Source organism: Leptopilina heterotoma, unplaced genomic scaffold, assembly GCF_015476425.1.
Source record: "Leptopilina heterotoma isolate Lh14 unplaced genomic scaffold, ASM1547642v1 Lhet_490, whole genome shotgun sequence".
Lineage (NCBI taxonomy): Eukaryota > Metazoa > Arthropoda > Insecta > Hymenoptera > Figitidae > Leptopilina > Leptopilina heterotoma.
Genome location: NW_025111106.1, coordinates 203,622 through 222,134, shown reverse-complemented (window position 1 = coordinate 222,134; position 18,513 = coordinate 203,622). Strand labels below are relative to the sequence as shown.

The 18,513-nt window shown below is 30.9% G+C and overlaps 1 protein-coding gene across 2 annotated transcripts in view; it reads right to left on the bottom strand.

Annotated features, from left to right (window-relative positions):
• LOC122507638 (tubulin-specific chaperone C) overlaps positions 1-18,513 on the bottom strand; it is a 41,796-nt gene that overhangs the window by 7,825 nt on the left and 15,458 nt on the right. The window contains exon 2 of one of the 2 annotated variants that reach the window (XM_043620453.1): positions 15,222-15,466. The exons of the other annotated variant lie outside the window; for it this stretch is intronic. The gene's annotated coding sequence lies outside the window, so the exon portion shown is untranslated. The remainder of the gene's footprint in view (positions 1-15,221; positions 15,467-18,513) is intronic. 2 annotated transcript variants of the gene reach the window in all.

Sequence of the window (18,513 nt, the reverse complement as noted above, 5' to 3'; positions counted from 1 at the left end):
AATATTCAACAGTAATAAAAAAAATGATTCTAAGAAAAAAAATTGTATACGAAAAAATCGCTATTACTCAACAGCATGCCATCAGAAAATAAATTTTTCTTTCCACATGATTGATACTATAAATATTTCACTTATTATCTGAATTTATTTATTTTAGGAGGAAATATTATGCAAGTGGAAGAAAGCAGTTCCTGGAGGTGAAAAATTATTATTAAAGAAACATAGAATTTGTGAACTTCATTTTGAAAAAGCTGACGTTATAACGGATTTTGTTTCTAAAATGCCAGACGGAAGTGAATACCGATTAAAACGAGAGCGACCAATGTTAAAAAAAAGGAGCGATTCCTAAATTTTTTTCCACTTTAACTTATAAAGAAACTGATGAAGCATCTCAGAAATCAAACCAAAAAAATCAGCAAGAAAATGCGTTAAAAATAACGAAGCATTTTTGTTGCTGAAAGGAGAAGAATTAAATTTTAGAGAAATGAAAAATTTCTCAGAAAGAATTCCTTTACCATCGAAAAATTGGTTTGTCAATTCTACCGAAAACTTTATACAGTGGTCATCATATGGTGATAATTTTGGTGATTGCTTAAAAGTTGTAAGACTAAATGATAATAAAACAGTAAACGTATGTATGATTTTTTAGCAAATATTTTACTTTTCTAAATTCAGTTTTTACGAAATTCTCATTTAGTAATTATGTATATTTTTGTAGGTCCTTCTAGGTGGAAGTGAAATTAAAATACCAAAGTTAGAATCAGTGAATGATGTTGATGATGTGGTGGCTTTGTTAAAGGAAGTTGACAAAATTATTCCTTGTGGCGAAATTAAAAGGCTAGTTTATAAAAAAATTTTGTTCCTTTACTGAATAATATTTTTTGCTCATTTCAACATTAATTATTATTGTATACTGAGACAAATTAAAAGCTCATACGGCTTTAAGGAAAGCGTTTTTAGAGCTCTAAAATTTAAAACTGAACAAATGGATCCGAAGAACAAACATGGTTTGTTAAAAATTAATTAAAATTCTACTTAAAAAGTAAAAAAAAACTTTTTAAATTAATTTTTTTATAGGTGCTTTACTCATTGATGAGATGAAATTGTCGACTTCGTTGACTTTCAATAAAACGAATCTAAAATTTGAAGGTTTCACGAACCTAGGTGACTACACCTTGGAACACCAAAAGTCAGAGCTTGGAGATCACGCTCTAATATTTATGTTCCAGTCATTTATGACTGGACGAATTCAGACTTTAAGTTGTTTCCTTTCGAAAGGAAGTGCGAGCAGCACAGTATAAGTATCCGTCTCCTGAACAGATCATTCACGATATTATCTTGACTGATAATGTTAATAGTTGACGTCTATTACGACGTTAACAATTTTTATTATTATTCATTTATCACGGATAATAATTCAAAAATCCAATTCTTTGGAGAAATTGATAATTATATTATATAATGTAACGTATAATAGCTACAATTTTATGTTGTTTTATACTAAATAAAAATTAAATATTAAATAATTAATTTATCAAATAAATATATTTGAATATATTATATTATATTACGGTGGAATGTTATGGTAACCTTACAATGTAACATTAGGAAAGGTGGGACATTTTAACCTTACGGTAACCTTATCGTAACCTTACACTGTAATGTTGGTAACCTTACACGGTAACTTTACCATAACGATACTGTAACGTAACGTGCCAGCTGGTTAGACGTGGTAACGACGGACGGTGCATCGTGGAATCGGGCAATGTGGAAAATTTTTGGAGTGTCCGAAGATTCGATTAGTATCGAACACATTGTTGACAAGAACCGCAGATTGTGGTTCATATCAGATTTTCCACATTTAATAAAATGCCTTCGTAACTTCTTCATTAAACATTTAAAGAATCAATCTATTTGGGTAATTATAAATGAACTTTCAAATGTATTTTTCTATCAAATTATTAATAACTTTTATTATTAACCTTTTCAAAATTGAATTTTTAAATTCAAAAAATGTACGAGCTAACAAAAAAATGTTCATGTTTCATGAAAAGAACACTCATCTTCATAGAGTTCAATATTTTTTAACAACACTTTCAGACTCCTGACGGTTTTGTTCTCTTAATTGTTTGGCACGCCATATTAAAAATGGAAGACCCGAGATCTTATGGAATAAAAGTAAATTATAAATTGACTATCGGTCACGTGGAGCCAAAGTACTATCAAAAAATGAATGTAGCTTTGGCTTTCCAGGTAAACTGATTGATTAATGTAATCAAAATTTCTTTATTAATTAATAAATTATATTACTTCTCACCCGTATGCATCGACTGTATAAAACGGTAAGTTCACCTGACTCTAAAGTGACAGCTCAGTTGCAGATGGCGCTACTGGTCATGTAAACCTGATTTGTGTCCAATTTTCATATTCAAAACATTGAGAATAACCGCAAAAGTACAGAATTAATTTGACAGGTCAAACAGGTGTATAAGAAATGTGATTTTTGCTATTAATTTGATTAATTATTGATTAAAATGACAAAAACAGATAAAAAGAAAACAGTAAAAAATACAAAAAAGGTGGTAATAGTTGTATAGCTCCGGGGTGCACTTCAGGTTATGATTCGAATCCACAAAAACAACATGTTTTTCTTGTTCCGAAAGGAGAAGAAAAAAATGGCAAAAAGCAATAATTAGAGACGATATTGTTTTAGAAAGTGGTCATAAAGTGTGTGCTTTGCATTTTTCCAAGAATGACATTGTGGCAAAAGGAAATTGAAGGTCCTGATGGATCTGTTTTTGGTGTTGTAAGTATGCATGCATATTTCTTTTTTCAAAATGTAAATTATAAGATTAATATAATTAAATATAAAAAGTAATAAAATAAAAATATGTTTGAAAGAAACTAATAAATTGAATGAATGCGAATATTGTAAAATTTGTACATTTACAAATTATATTATTTCTTTTTTTTCTTAAATTGTAAAGTACCTACTTCGCAGGATTTTAATTATTTTCAATGCAATTTTAATAAAATTCTTTGCAAGAATTGAATTATTTTCATATGTTGTAAAATTCTTCGAAGGATTTCAATTATTTTTAATAGAATTTTAATAAAATTTCTCGAATTCAGTTATTTTTTTTAATTTCAGTAAAATTACTTAAAGGAATTTAATTATAGTAAAAAATTTTGATATTATCTTGAAAAGTTTAAAATTAACAAAAATTGTCAATGTATGTATGTATAAAAAAATTGTATTTTTATTTAATTTTAAATAGGGCCAGTACAAAGTTCCAAGACTCAAAAAATCAAAAAAGGAGCTCTCCCAATCAAATTTCCTGGATGTCCGAAATATTTATCGAAAGTGGAAACTAAAAAACGATTGCCTCCGAAAAAAGAGGTTTGGATGGAAAACCAGTATTGAACGAAAAGCTTTCTTAAATTTCTCCAGATTTTGCAGAAATTGGGAACAATTGCGAAGATCAGAGGGGAAATTTATTTTTAAAAATGTCAATTAACGAGAAAAGCGTCAAGTTACCGTATTCTTGGTCACGTCAAAATATTTTAAATGGTGACTGTGACAATAAAGTAAACAAATATTCTATTATTCGATTTTCTCAGTGGTGCAGCAGGTTTGTTAAAATTACTTAAAATTTATTGGACTTGGAGAAATTAGGGATAAAAAAAGAAATTTCCGACATCAGTGAAATTGAAGCTCTAATTGAGAAAATTGAAGATTATAGATATTGCTTCGGAAGTCAAATATCGAAGAAAATTAATTCTGTCGTAGATACGTTTATTTTGTTTGAAGACAAAGAAGAATTCAAACCACATAAAAGTTGTACTTTAATTTTGACTTCTAGTGAAGTAGAGAAAAATTGCAAATTTTGTCGAACTTTGAACAGATTTTTTGTTTATAAAATTATATATATTGTTAAAATATTTTAAAAGATGTTTTAATTGAAATTTTAAGGTTTTTACTTAGTAACAATACCTAATATATTCCTGGACGTAAACTGGGGCAATCAGTGGACGGATACTAGGGCAAACGAATTTTAGTGGACGGAAATTGATCCATAAAAAGTATAATTTATATTATTATATAAGAATTAATTGTTCATACATTGAAAGTGACAAATTATTATAAATAAAAAAAAGACAGTATAAATTATACTTTCTATTAAAAATATTGCACATTTTAGAAGAAAAACAATTGTTTTCAAGGTATTAATTGTGAGTTTAAGCCTTCGTTGGACGGAAACCGGTACAACCACGGTATATGTTTTTTTCTGTTTATGCTTGACTGCAAATTTGGATGCTATTCATTATTTTATTAATAAACAATGAATTATTTAAATAAAAATAAAATGTTAACTTAAAATTACTTTGGTAAACGCAAAAAATAACTTCCTTAAGTTAATTCAGAAAAAAATCAATGTTCTAATTGATTTATTCATTTTTCACTCATTTTAAGTTGGAAATTTGATAAGGGAATCACAAAATAATCATCACCGACCTCCACCGACCCTTAAATATTTTACCACAAATTAAACAATTATTTATAAAAAACGTTAAATAAAGCTTAGTTATATTGTTTTGGTCAATACGAATGAGATCCATTTTAAACCGATTAAAAATTAATGATACTTTTTTCAAAAAATAAAAATATCTGAAGTCGGTTGAAAAAGTTTCCACCGGCCTCAGTTTACACCGACCTTCGTATTACGAAGAACCTAGTGAAAATGTAGTGTTATGGTGCAACATATATGTGACCTGGACAGTGAAAAGGGACCTTACGTGCGAAAACAAGTTTTCGAGAAAACAGCAGTTAAAATTTAACTTAGAAAAACCCTTGTAACTTTTTTAAATATTAATATTTTTCAATCAATTTAGGCTTATTTTCTTCACCGTGGATCACAGTATCAAAATAAACAAGTTGTTCATTTCCTGACCATTTAGCTTCCTCAATATATAAATAGAAATTCGTGACGTAATTCACATACAAAATTTTGAATTTGAAATTCAAAAATTTGAATTTTTTGTGAAAAAGAAAAATATTTATTAATTTTATAAATTTTGATAAAATATATACTTTGTATACATCAATCGATTCGTTTTCTTGTTAGGAATGTAATTTTGAGAATAATTAATAAAAATATTAACAAATAAAAAAATTATTTCAAAAAATACAAAAAAAAAATTTTTCTAAATTTTAAAAAAATTGTATAACAAAAAATATTGTAGATATTTTTGAAAATCCTTGTGTCAGATTTTACGTACTAATGACTGCAATAAACCTGAAAAATTTCAGGACAATCCATCAAAATTTGTCTGAGATAATTTGTACACAATTTTTTGTGACATACACACACACACACATACATCTGGACATTTGCTCAGAATTGAATATGTACATATGTTCTAGATGAAAATGAGTCCATATAACCTTCTTTTGAAAAATTGAAAATCGTCACGAATGCAAAGCTTCCTCATGAGGAAGCAAAAACATACAAGTAATGAAATTTTTTTTTAATAATTGTTTATATAATAACAAACTACCCAAACATAAGAAAAATAATCAAAAAGTTTTCTAAATAGCAACAATAAGAATAAATAAGTGACACATGTTTGTAAGGGTTTTCGAGGCCACTGATTACGAATATGCTGTTAAATTGACAAATTGACAGCTGTCAACTTCTCCAAAAAGTGGTCGTTTTTATAAAAAAGACAGTAATAAGGTTTTTGAGGTCGTTGATTACGAATATGATATCAAATTTGAATTTTAACTGTTGACAGTTGTCAAAGAAACTGTCAACTTTTCAAAATAATAAAAACTTATCGTCTTGGTTATTTTAATTTGTATAATAACAAAAAATTAATGTTTTTTCGTATTTTTACTCTTGTTTCTTTTGACTTTAAAAAATTTTTTTAACACTTCTAATCAACTTATGACTTTTTGGTTTTCACCATCTTAAAGAGCGTTTCAAACTATCCGAATCAACAAAAAAGTAAAAAATGATTTTTTGACACGTAAGGTCCCTTTTCATAGACCAGGTCACATATAAGAAATTAAATATATATAATATAAATTTCCATTAATTACCAAATTTTTAATAATAATTCAAACTTTACATATTTTTATGAATTATCGCGAAAACCATAAATTTCTATAAATTACCTAAATAACAATTTTTAAATGAGATTTACGCTATAATATTATTTAAATTACCGCAAAAATTTTTTTTGACAGAATTTGTCCAAATAGTGAATTTGTTAATTACTATACTTGTTTACAACAAAAATTATAAACAATTTTCCCAGCCCGCTATAGATTTTTCTTTCAGAAGCCTTTATCTTCAAAAATAGTACATTGTGCAACGAGGACGCAAAGCGCAAGTTTCTCGTCCGAGCTTGATTTTGCAGTACTCGGCTTCGCCTCGTACTGCAAAATCAAGCTCGGACGAGAAACTTGCGCTTTGCGTCCTCGTTGCACACGACATTTTATACAAAACGAGAATGTAATCCGCGGTTACTCGGTGCGTTTTGAGAGGGAAAGCATGGCTTTGCTTCAAGTAGTAGTTTTACGGTCCTAGGACGGTAAAGACTACTTTCTCGTCCTAGGACCGTAAAACTGCTGCATACTTTGCGTCTCAAAAACGCGCTGAGAAAGCGGGGATTACATACTTGTTTTGAATAAAATATATTGATAATAATCATAAAAATAAAATTTTTTTTTTAATTTCATAAACCAAATCGTGCGCTACGAAGAGAATCAACCATATATATGTCGTAGGCAAATAGAGAAACTACTTGCCTACGACATATATGTGACAGTCCACGACGAAATGTGCCTTAGCCCCCAAAAAATTAATTTCGATTGATTGATAACACTCTATAGATTTTGAGTCCCTCTTTCACTTACAACCGTTAAAACCAATATTTATTTACACAATTTTTAATTATTTTCAAATGAACATTAGCACAATTTGAGCTTGTTGCTTGTTTACATTTGTTGGTTAGAAAATCAGCTCCTTCACTTTCCACTACTACTACACTGGCTACATACGTACGATTCGCACACTTCGCGCTACACAAATAAATGTGAATGTGTAGTGAGTAGTGGGGCTCAATTTCAGTGGACGGTCTCCACCAGGAAGACTCAACTTCTAATACGTTTCCTGTACAATTCATATTCGGGAGCAAAGGCACGTTTTCTCGTGGAACGTCACATATATGAGGCATTTTACGTGAAATGTCCTAAGTTGAAATTTCAACTTCTTGAAAAAAATTGAAACTCAAAGAATTTGTTGTTCTATCAAGTAGAAATGTGCCCCAAAAAACATTTTTGATTTTTTCGAAAATTTGGAGGGGGTAGAGGGAGGTCAATTTGACCAATTTTGCTAACACCGGCTACTTTGTGAATTTTTTCTGAACATACTTTTAATGGGAAAAATTTTGTAGAATATGTTTCTGTAAGGTTTTTTCATCCTCTTTCCAATGGTGAATTTTATTTTTTAATATTTTAAAAAATGACCCAAATTTTTGATAATTAATATTTAATTTTCAATTTCCCAAAAATCGTTCCGTTTTATTTAAAAATAAATTATTGCAAACGAAAGCTGAGGTTTTTTCCTATCGGCATGTAAATTTGCAGAATGCCCTTTTTTTTGTTTTTGAGTTATTAAATTTCAAAGAATAAATTGCGGCGCGGTCGCCTCGCGTCACGCCGGGTGCCACGCGGCTCAGTGCAACCGCGACGCAGCGCGCCGCAATTTATTCTTTGAAATTTAATAACTCAAAAACAAAAAAGGGCATTCTGCAAATTTACAAACCGATAGGAAAAAACCACCCCACTGACACGAGCAGTTAAAAAGTAAGCTAAACGTGACTGACGACTACCAGGGGCGTTAGAAGAAAATGAGTGTAGGTACAAGAATGTGATTGGTTGTATTAAATGTCTATGATTATGAACAACCTAAATAACCAATCACATTCATGTACCTAGACTCATTTTCTACTAGCGCCCCTGGTGGTCCCAGTCACCTCTCACCACACTTTTTGTATTGAAATTACATTACCCTGTCAGAGGGGTGGAAAAAACCTCAGCTTTCGTTTGCAATAATTTATTTTAAAAAAAAACGGACCGATTTTTGGGAAATTGAAAATTAAATATTAATTATCAAAAATTTGAGTCAATTTTTAAAATAGTAAAAAATAAAATTCACCATTGGAAAGAGGACGAAAAAACCTTACAGAAACATATTCTACAAAATTTTTCCCATTAAAAGTATGTTCAGAAAAAATTCACAAAGTAGCCGGTGTTAGCAAAATTGGTCAAATTGACCTCCCTCTACCCCCTCCAAATTTTCGAAAAAATCAAACATGTTTTTTGGGGCACATTTCTACTTGATAGAACAACAAATTCCCTGAGTTTAAATTTTTTTCAAGAAGTTGAAATTTCAACTCAGGACATTTCACGTAAAATGCCTCATATATGTCATCAAGAGGAACAAATGTTTGGATGTGTGTGTATGTCACCGATTCTCAGGGACAAATTTTCTCTTACACGTCTTGACGGATTTTGATAAAATTTTGTAGGTGTATTACGGTCACGAATATCTAAAATTAGATAGAAGGTGTTTACACCGTGTGGTATAATTTTATTCTCTGCGCGCATAAACAGAATATATGCTACACGAGCATATATTCGCGCCTGCGCAAAATGTTTGACTACAACTGTGTAGTGAAGATGTGGCTTGGTAAGCGGTATCGGTTAGACGCGTTACTTTTGCTCGTTAAAGTTTTTACTGTTTCTCCGGTCTTCAGTGCTCATTTGTTGATCTCAGTTCTCGTCGTGGGTCCTGTTATTCAACCCTAAAGTAGTTGTGTACTGCCTGTTTCACAAGCACTGTGATTTTTATATGACGTGTGTTCTTTATAGGTTAACGCCAGCCACTGGGCTGTGAGTGTGTGATCGAGGCATGGCCTCTGTTGATGCGGAAATGGATGTCGGCGACCACGGTGGTGGGTCGGAAGTAGAGAGAGCAGTTGAAGGTTTGCTCTTTATGCAACACAATTCAAAAATCAGATCGCGCCAGAATTTGACATCGTCCCTTGATTCAGATCCAGTAGCGAAACGTATTCGCGACGGCGATTCATTACAGAACAAAGTCGCGCTCTCAACTTGGTCGAAAATTTCGCTTGATCCCAAAAATAACAATCAAAAGCTTGCGAAATACGGGAATTTTGATAAAGGAAATTGTCCAGTCTTTATCCAGCGTGATCCGAGTTCAACGGATGCAAATAAAGACCTAAATCACATTTCCATCGGCAAGACACTCCACGCGCTTTACCACGGTAAAGTCGTCAGTATCCACCCAAGCGGTCGTGGTAAAGTACGTGTCGTAATGAACAGTGGTAGAGCGGCAAATCAAATCGTCTCGGACCCCACTTTAAAATCGAAAGGTTTAGTCGCGTTAATTCCGAATAGCTTTGTCACATGTCAGGGTATTATAAATAATATTGGTCTGGACATCTCTAATGAGGAGATTTTGGAGAATGCCGAAGTTTTAGGTCAAATCGGAAAAGATTGTAAAATAATTAATGTTATGCGATTTAACAGGAAAGTCGTTAATGAGGCCAAATCTGTCTTACACGAACCATCTACCACCGTGCTTCTTACCTTCCAAGGTACAACTCTCCCGGAACGCGTTGTAATCTTCAAAGGCTCTAGTCCGGTCCGTCCTTACATACCCTATCCCGGCATGTGTCTGAAATGTTTCCGTTTTGGACACATAGCGAAAAATTGTCGATCCAAAACTAGATGCCAACATTGCGGTAGCACAACCCCACACGATGATTCAAACAAATCTCCCCAAACTTCGGATTCCCCAACTTGCCTGAATTGCAAAGGTCCACACAGGATATCTTCGAAACTTTGCCCAAAGTTCGTAGAACAGAAGGAAATTCGCTATTACGCGACAATGCACAGATTGTCCTTTAGCGAAGCACGACAATTCCTCAGTCCGAAAACAGTCTCGAACCTCTCGAGTTCTTTTAACTTTTCTGAGTTTCCAGATCTGGAAGATTGCCTAACGCCGTCATCAGTTCAGCCTACAAAAACACAATCCCAGTCTCGTTCATACTCACAAACAGCTCAACAACAAAACTTTATTCATCCATCTTCCACAAACACAAGAACATGACAAAATCTTCAAGAAGCTCCGCTTCTTCATTCTTTGCCTCCAATTGGGACAACGGAAGAACGGAAATCATGCTTCCAAACGGTTTTGCTCTTTCAAACTCCACTCAAGCTCCACCTTCTACATCTACTAACCACTCCTCTTTACCAAACCTAGATTCCTACTCCCTCTCCTCTATCATCTCCTGGTTGAACAACCAGGTGTCACTTTCCTCTCCCAATTCTTCTCCTGATGATGCAAAACAAAGACATTCTCTTCTCACCAACATCAAAGATAACCTCCGCCTTTTACTCGTTCCTTCAACGGACAAACATGGCCCATCTGCCAAAATTAAACATACTGCAATGAAATTGTCGTGGTGTTTCTAACAAGACACACGAAATTCACAAAATTTCAGACAAGTTCAACATTCTACTCCTGTGTGAAACTTTCCTGAAACCGGATAGACGCGATAACCTTAATATTCTTAAAAATTTTAATATTATTAGACTTGATAGATTAGTAAATAAAGGTGGTGGCCTGGTCATCGCCATTCGTAAAAACTTAACTTTTTCAAGAATCAACACAATCTATACCCGAGAAGACGTTTTGGAGACACTAGCTGTCTCTATTGACTCATCGTTGGGTAAGCTTTTGTTGATCTCAGCTTATAGAGTACCGGATAAACAAACTTCTATTAATGTTTGGAATTCTTTTTTCAATTCTATTAAAAATTCCGGTTTCAGGTCTGTCTTTATAGAAGGTGACTATAATAGTCACAATACCTTTTGGGGAAGCTCCCAGACCTGCATCAACGGGCAAAATTTATGTGACTAATTGGATACCTCCGATTTTATTCTTTTAAATAACGGCTCCCCTACTTACTTAGGTCGCCCACCGAACCCTGGTTCAGCATTGGATTTCTCACTTGTTACCTCAAAACTGTACACTCTCTCTTCATGGACCATACACAATGACACATTGGGCAGTGATCACTTCCCAATATTCTCATCTCTAGGTATCTCTATACCCATTTCCACTTTTTCTTCCCACAAATATAACCTCAAATCAATCAATTGGACACTTTTTACTGAAAATATCCGTTTATCTGTAGAATCCAACTCAAACCTTTTAAACACCACAGATCCCATCGCAGACTATAACCTATTTACAGATATCGTGGACAGCTCAGTCAAATTTGCCTGTCCACAACACAAACCTTCACACCACACACTAGGTAACAGGACACAAATAAGGTAAAAGTAAGGGTGCCCATTACTTTCAATTTTTTTATAAACCCAGAAGAAAACCGTGGTTTGCTGATTTCGTAAACACCTTCATAGAAGGATTTTCACAAATATCTCAAAATAAAATTTGTTTAGCAATTTTTTTCTTTATTCAAATTTTTATTAATTCTTGTCAAAATTGCATTCCTAGCATGAAAACGAATCGATTCATGTATATAAAGTATATATTTTATCAATATTTATAAAATTAATCGATATTTTTATTTTTAACAAGAAATTCAAATTTTGTAGTTTTTGAAATTTTATCTTAATACTTTAAAATAATTATTCTATAATAAAAAATTAAGCAATTGGTATATATTATATTGAGGAAGCTAAATGATCATCAAATGAACCATTTGGCTTGGTATTTTTCCGGCATTTGAGATAATCTGAGCGGGAGGTTTGACGTCGAGGTATAATGATGTGCACCGTCGATTATTGTCCGGTACACACCATTAGAACTCGACTGTCGATAAACCGGTTGTACTCAGGAGAGGTTTTCTACAGTTTCCCTCTCCACTGGCAAGAAAACCCATTAGACGGGTGGTCCAGGCAAATGCGAGTACTCCTAATTTTCAAGTCGCTCTGTAGGCACAAAATTTAGTATTTAAGTTTGTCAGGGAAAATTTGTAAGAGACAGGTGTATAAACCAATAAATAAAAATAAATAAAGAAAAAAATATTTCGCAAATTTTTTCAAAAAAATTGTTCGGTTTGAAAAATTTATATTTTACATTTTTTATGGGTTTTTAGTTTTAGAGATAAAAATTTTAAAAAATTCATTTTTAAGATGATGAAAATATCTTTCAAATGATAAACGTAGGGTAGGGAACCACAAGAAGAGTCCAGAATAGAGTCGACGTCGGTATGAACGCGTCGTCCTATGTATTCCATATGGAGATCACGTGACCAACGCGCTTCTACCGACATTCACAAACCCTATTCTGGACTCTCCTTTAGACGTGTATAACTAAACGCGTTTGTTTCTAGCAGAGACATCGTCAATGTAGGTAAAAAAATTTTGAAAGAATTGTTTTTAAAGTGATACTGTGATTACAGTTAATAGTTTAAAAATTCTAAACCTTGTAGTAATATTGCTTACATAAAATAATATTATAAATGAATATCGATAAAATTGTGTTTTTATGTAAAATCACTTTTGAATTTTTTTTCGATTGGAAAATTTTATGATGAATAATGAAATAATTTAGTGTTTAATGTATGAAATAGGATAAATAATTAGCAATATTTTAAAATGGCTTCTTATGAGCAAAAAACAGAATTTGCAACTATTGATTCTGTGATTATAAGCCAAAAACAATACATTTCAAATAAAGTTACCTTAAATTGATTTTTGCAACTATTTTCTTAATTTTTCAGTGAATCTTTAAATGGTGGCCACCTTGGGGCCACTTTTTTTAAAGCCAAATTTCAGCTGTTTTTCCAAAGTCGTCTAAGTTTTATTTTCCTTATTAAAATAAAACAATTTTTTTGCTAAAAAGTTAGCTAAGGAGATACAGTTTCAGGGCATATATTAATAATTATGTTATATAATACCGTATAGGAATTACAGTCGTTCAAAAGATTGGTGGCCACCTTGGAGGGGCGCATGATTATTCCTCAAATTTCAATTTCCTAATGTTCAAAACATCGAAATTCTTATCATCGAAACATCATTTCGCATAATTTTCAGTTTTCGAAATTTCATTCAACATAATTTTTAATTTATCGATTTATTCCGAGGGGGTATTTGCTGGTTGAAAACGTGTACACTCCAATACACTTATTACGCTAAAATTACACTTATTACCAAGTATTACAGGGCAATACAGAGATATTTCTAGGTATTACACCCACGTAATAACGTACTATTACGCCCTATTACGCGATATTACACGACTATTACAAGAAGAGTGTACACTCCAATACGGGAGTATATACCCCCTCGATTTATTCTTTATCCTATTATTTAAATAGTCGAATTGTTTTTTAATATAATTTTTAATATGTCTAAAATTTTTTTGACATACATTTTGTTTTTCCGAATGACTCCCAGTAAACGAAAACTAATTGAAATGAATTAAAAAGAATTCACAAAGAGCTTTCGTGAATCCCGCTTTGTGACAAATACGAATTGGAGCCATGATGCAATTTTCCTGAATTCGTGAAACTGTATTGAACTTCCGAACCTTCTATCCGTACCAATTCACTGGACAAGTTTTGAGCCTTTAATTTTTTTCAATTCGTTAGCACGAATTCAATGCATTCCTTGGCCATTTCTTTCGAATGCGAATTCGTTTGGACAAATTGGTACATATTGAATTAAATTTAATTGAATATACAAAGAGCTTGAGTGAATCCCGCTTTGTGACAAATACGAATTGGAGCCTACCAAAAATGTTAATTCGTTTCAATTCATTTGAATTAGTTTTTTTTTACTGGGCTATTTGTTATAATTATTAATCCTCCGAATTGCCATTTGACATAATTTTCAAACCTTCGAAATATTATATTACATAACTTTCATTTATCGAAATTTTATTTGTCATAATGTTCATTACTCGAATTATCAAGTGACATAAAACGCATTTACTCGAATTCTCATGAGACATAACTTTTAAATCTACGAAATGTCATATTTCAGAAATTTTAATTTATAGAAATTTTATTTGTCATAATTTTCATTTATTCGAATAACCATTTAACATAAAATTTATTTGTCCGAAATTCCATTTGACATAATTTTCAAACATCCAAATTACTTTTTAACCTATAATGCAAGTCACAGAAATTTCATTTGTCCTAAAATAACAATAGAAATAAGAAAAATATTTGAAAATTTCATTGTTATTTTTAGGACAAATGAAATTTCTGTGACTTGCATTATAGGTTAAAAAGTAATTTGGATGTTTGAAAATTATGTCAAATGGAATTTCGGACTAATAAATTTTATGTTAAATGGTTATTCGAATAAATGAAAATTATGACAAATAAAATTTCTATAAATTAAAATTTCTGAAATATGACATTTCGTAGATTTAAAAGTTATGTCTCATGAGAATTCGAGTAAATGCGTTTTATGTCACTTGATAATTCGAGTAATGAACATTATGACAAATAAAATTTCGATAAATGAAAGTTATGTAATATAATATTTCGAAGGTTTGAAAATTATGTCAAATGGCAATTCGGAGGATTAATAATTATAACAAATAGTCATTCGGAAAAACAAAATGTATGTCAAAAAAATTTTCGACATATTAAAAATTATATTATAAAACAATTCGACTATTTAAATAATAGGATAAAGAATAAATCGATAAATTAAAAATTATGTTGAATGAAATTTCGAAAACTGAAAATTATGCGAAATGATGTTTCGATGATAAGAATTTCGATGTTTTGAACATTAGGAAATTGAAATTTGAGGAATAATCATGCGCCCCCACCTTGGAGCCCCTTACCCTACAATTAAAATTTAATGATTTCCTAAACAACTGTATAACTTAAAAAACAAAAAAAAATGTAAAATTTTCTTTTCCCATAATATTAATTTTTGTTTTATATTTATAGTGTTAAAGTTCAGGAAATGAGCTATCAAATGAGACCTTTTCAAGCTTTGTAACTTTAATAATAAACAAAATAGAAAACTTTTTGTAAAGTGTTTAATCGCTGTAGGTTGGGCAAAAGTTATTGAGCGACACTGTATAATAGAAAAAATGAAAAGACAAATTACTAAAGTGAGTTCTTACCTTTGTTACATTGGTCTTGCTAAGATTAATATGTTTTAAATGTAAATATCCTAAACTTCCATCAGATATTAATGGGATGAAAGACTTAAAGAACGCCATTAAATCTTAAGCTTCCAAATTTACTTTCGTTTCCCAGGTGAGTTTATCGAAAGTTCTCATTTCCAAAGATGGATTTAATTTTTCTCCCAAAGAGTAATAGCCGTCAAGAATTTTTGGAAAATTTTTATTCATATAGTACCTAAAATCTGTATAGAAAAAGTTTTAACAAAGAAATAATTAATCTAAATCATCAATCGAAATAAACATTAATTATTTTTACATCTAAGAAAGTTGAAGTAATTCAAGCAAAAAGCTTGAAACTTGAAACTCGACCGGATAATTTCGAGCATTTCTTTCTTTGGGTCAAGTCGAGTCGATTCAAAATCATTTCATTTCCAAATTAATATCATTCTTGAAATTTCATGTTCTAATTCCTTTAGAGAGATAATTCAACTGTACATATTTATACTCTTTTAAATTCTGATTGGGTGGTTATAATTGAAATCAGTTTAATTATATTTAGCTTTCTTAAATAAAAACTAAATTTTGACTATTATGAATTGTTATTAAACAGAAATCTATCTGGAAGAAAATTAATTTGTAGAAACTTTTGTTCATTATAAAAAATATTTCTATGTAAGAATATTTAGGTTATAGAATTTATAAATTGCAATACTTTTATTTAATTTAATTAACTATTAGAAATATTTCTTCATGGATTTTGAAATTGGCCGATCACAACTTACTTGATCATTTTTGATTAGTCAAAATTTGACATTTAGATTTTCTGTCAAATGATAACTTAGTGTTTTAAGAATTTTATTTATTAAGGAATAATTCGTAAAAACGAAAATTCGAATAAATGTGGAATTGTTTCATTAGATTTTCTAACAAATATAGTCATATAAAACTTATTTTCGATTTTAAATTATATTAAACAGTAGTGCTTCAATATTTAACTTTCATAACCTAAAAATTCTTACAAAAACCATTTGTGATAAATAAAAATTTCTACAAATTAATTTAATTTTCTTTAAAGGCTTATTATAGTCTTTCATATCTAAAATTAGACACAGCGATTTCCAAAAATCTATATAATATATAATATTATAATATATATAATATATCTATGAAGCATTCTATTTCAAAACGACCCCCCTTGTAAACAATTGCCAATTTAAGGCAATATTTAACAAATATTTCTGCTATATAAATAAACCAATTGAATTTTGTTACTAGCAGCTTTGAAAGATAAATTCCTGAACTTTATGATAGTAAAAATCTTTTTTTTAAAAAAATAGCGTAATTTTATAAAAAATTTGATTTGAAGGTTAAACTTCTAAATACACTGAAGTCTTGGTTATACGTACAACTCGGGTGTGTGTCCGTATAACCAAATAGGTCACCTTGACGAAAAACACGAAAAAGTATAAATATCCAGGACAGTACGAAGATTCTTTTTGCCCTCGGTTGAAATAGAATCGCCTGCTAATATTTTTAATATCTTTAAAATTTATTAATATAGTGTAAAATTGATAATTTGAATTTATTAAATTACATTTGTAGCCAAATAAATAAATTAATTAATATTGTCCGATAGCTCACTAACAATTTTGAGGTTAGGTTATATCAAGGGGAAAAAAGGATCCAGTAATAGGTACACTGTAAAAAAAGCCATGGTAATTTTACTATGTCCGACGTTGGAAATTAGTTACACCACGTATTATATAGTAACTTTACTATGTAATATATGGTAATATGACATAACCTTTATGTTTTTTTCAACACTCAGTAGTATTGCCAATTTTTAAAAAAACATGCCGAATGTAATTTTACTAATGCGTGCAACATAACCCAAAAAGTATAGAATTTGGATGCTTTTTCAGAATAGAAATATTATATATTTAATATCGAAGATAATTATAGTAAGAAATTAGCAAAAGTTAGAGGAAAAAGAGAACAAAGTCTACTAATAAGTCCATTAAAAAGGTTTTGACATTTTTCTGATATCTTAAAGTTGTATATTTCTAAGTGAATAAAGAAAATGGCAACTTAAAAAATTATGTTGAGTTGAATCCTCGGTAGAATGACACATTCGGTGTGTTATTTTACTACGTCAGACGTGGGAAATAAGTTACACCACGTGAGACGTAGTAAATTTACACAGCAATGGTAAAAATACTATGTAATACCATATAAACTTACTACGATATGTTAAAAATACCTAGTTTCGTAGTATTTTAACTCGTGAGACATAGTATTTAGATATATTTATTTACTTAAACCAAGTTTTAATACACTGTCTTTTTTTACAGTGTACGCTACTGATATCATCGAGTCAAGCACGACCCTTCCCTTCAACCCTCATCCCGTTTCAGCGCCATCACATTCCGTAGAACCAAGAGTTTAGTGTATCTCAAAACACGTTATATTCGATTTTGATAAAATTGATGTCAAAATAAAGCATAAATATTCTAATTTTATTCCTGTAAAAATTATCTTTGACATTTCAGTGGATTTTGAGAAATTAATTAAAATACACAATCGTTTCAGAGGTTAAAATTTGTATTAAATTGATAACCACTTACTAAATAGAGCATTATTTGTTTTTCTTATTAACCTAAAATTGTTAATTAATAAGTTTTTAAATATTTAATAGTATATTACATTATAAGGGCAGAAAGTTCGAAATTCCTGCACTGCGCGAAATGATGCCCGAGGCGAAGCCGAGAGCATCATCGCGTAGTTTAGGACTTTCGAATTTCTGCCCGTGTAATGTATACTATTTTTCTTTATATACGGTCGAAAGTACGCTCGCTAATTTATTTTTTAAGAAAATTGCAATCGTGTTTCATTTGACTGCCGGCCATCTTTATTTACTTTTGCTCCTCGCTTCAACGCCTCTAGCGGACACTCGTGAAGCTCGGTTTTTTCTCTTTCTCTCTCTTGCAAACAATATTCGCCTGCCCCGACATTTGATGCACGAGCGAAGCGAGTGCTTCTGGTCGGGGGCAGGCACGAAAAAAATGTGAAAGATAAATTAATATTATATTTTTAAAAGAATTTTTCTGTTGATATACAAAATTAATTTTATCCTACCAAAAAAAAGCATGGGCAAGGTCGAATATCGAAAATATCGAAGAGAACTCGCAGCGCGATTAGGAAAAAAGCATTGGAGAAAGACATACTCATAAGCAAAGTGCATGTTGCAGATGGAGCTGCGGTTGTCCAATTGTTGGCGCTAACTTTTAAA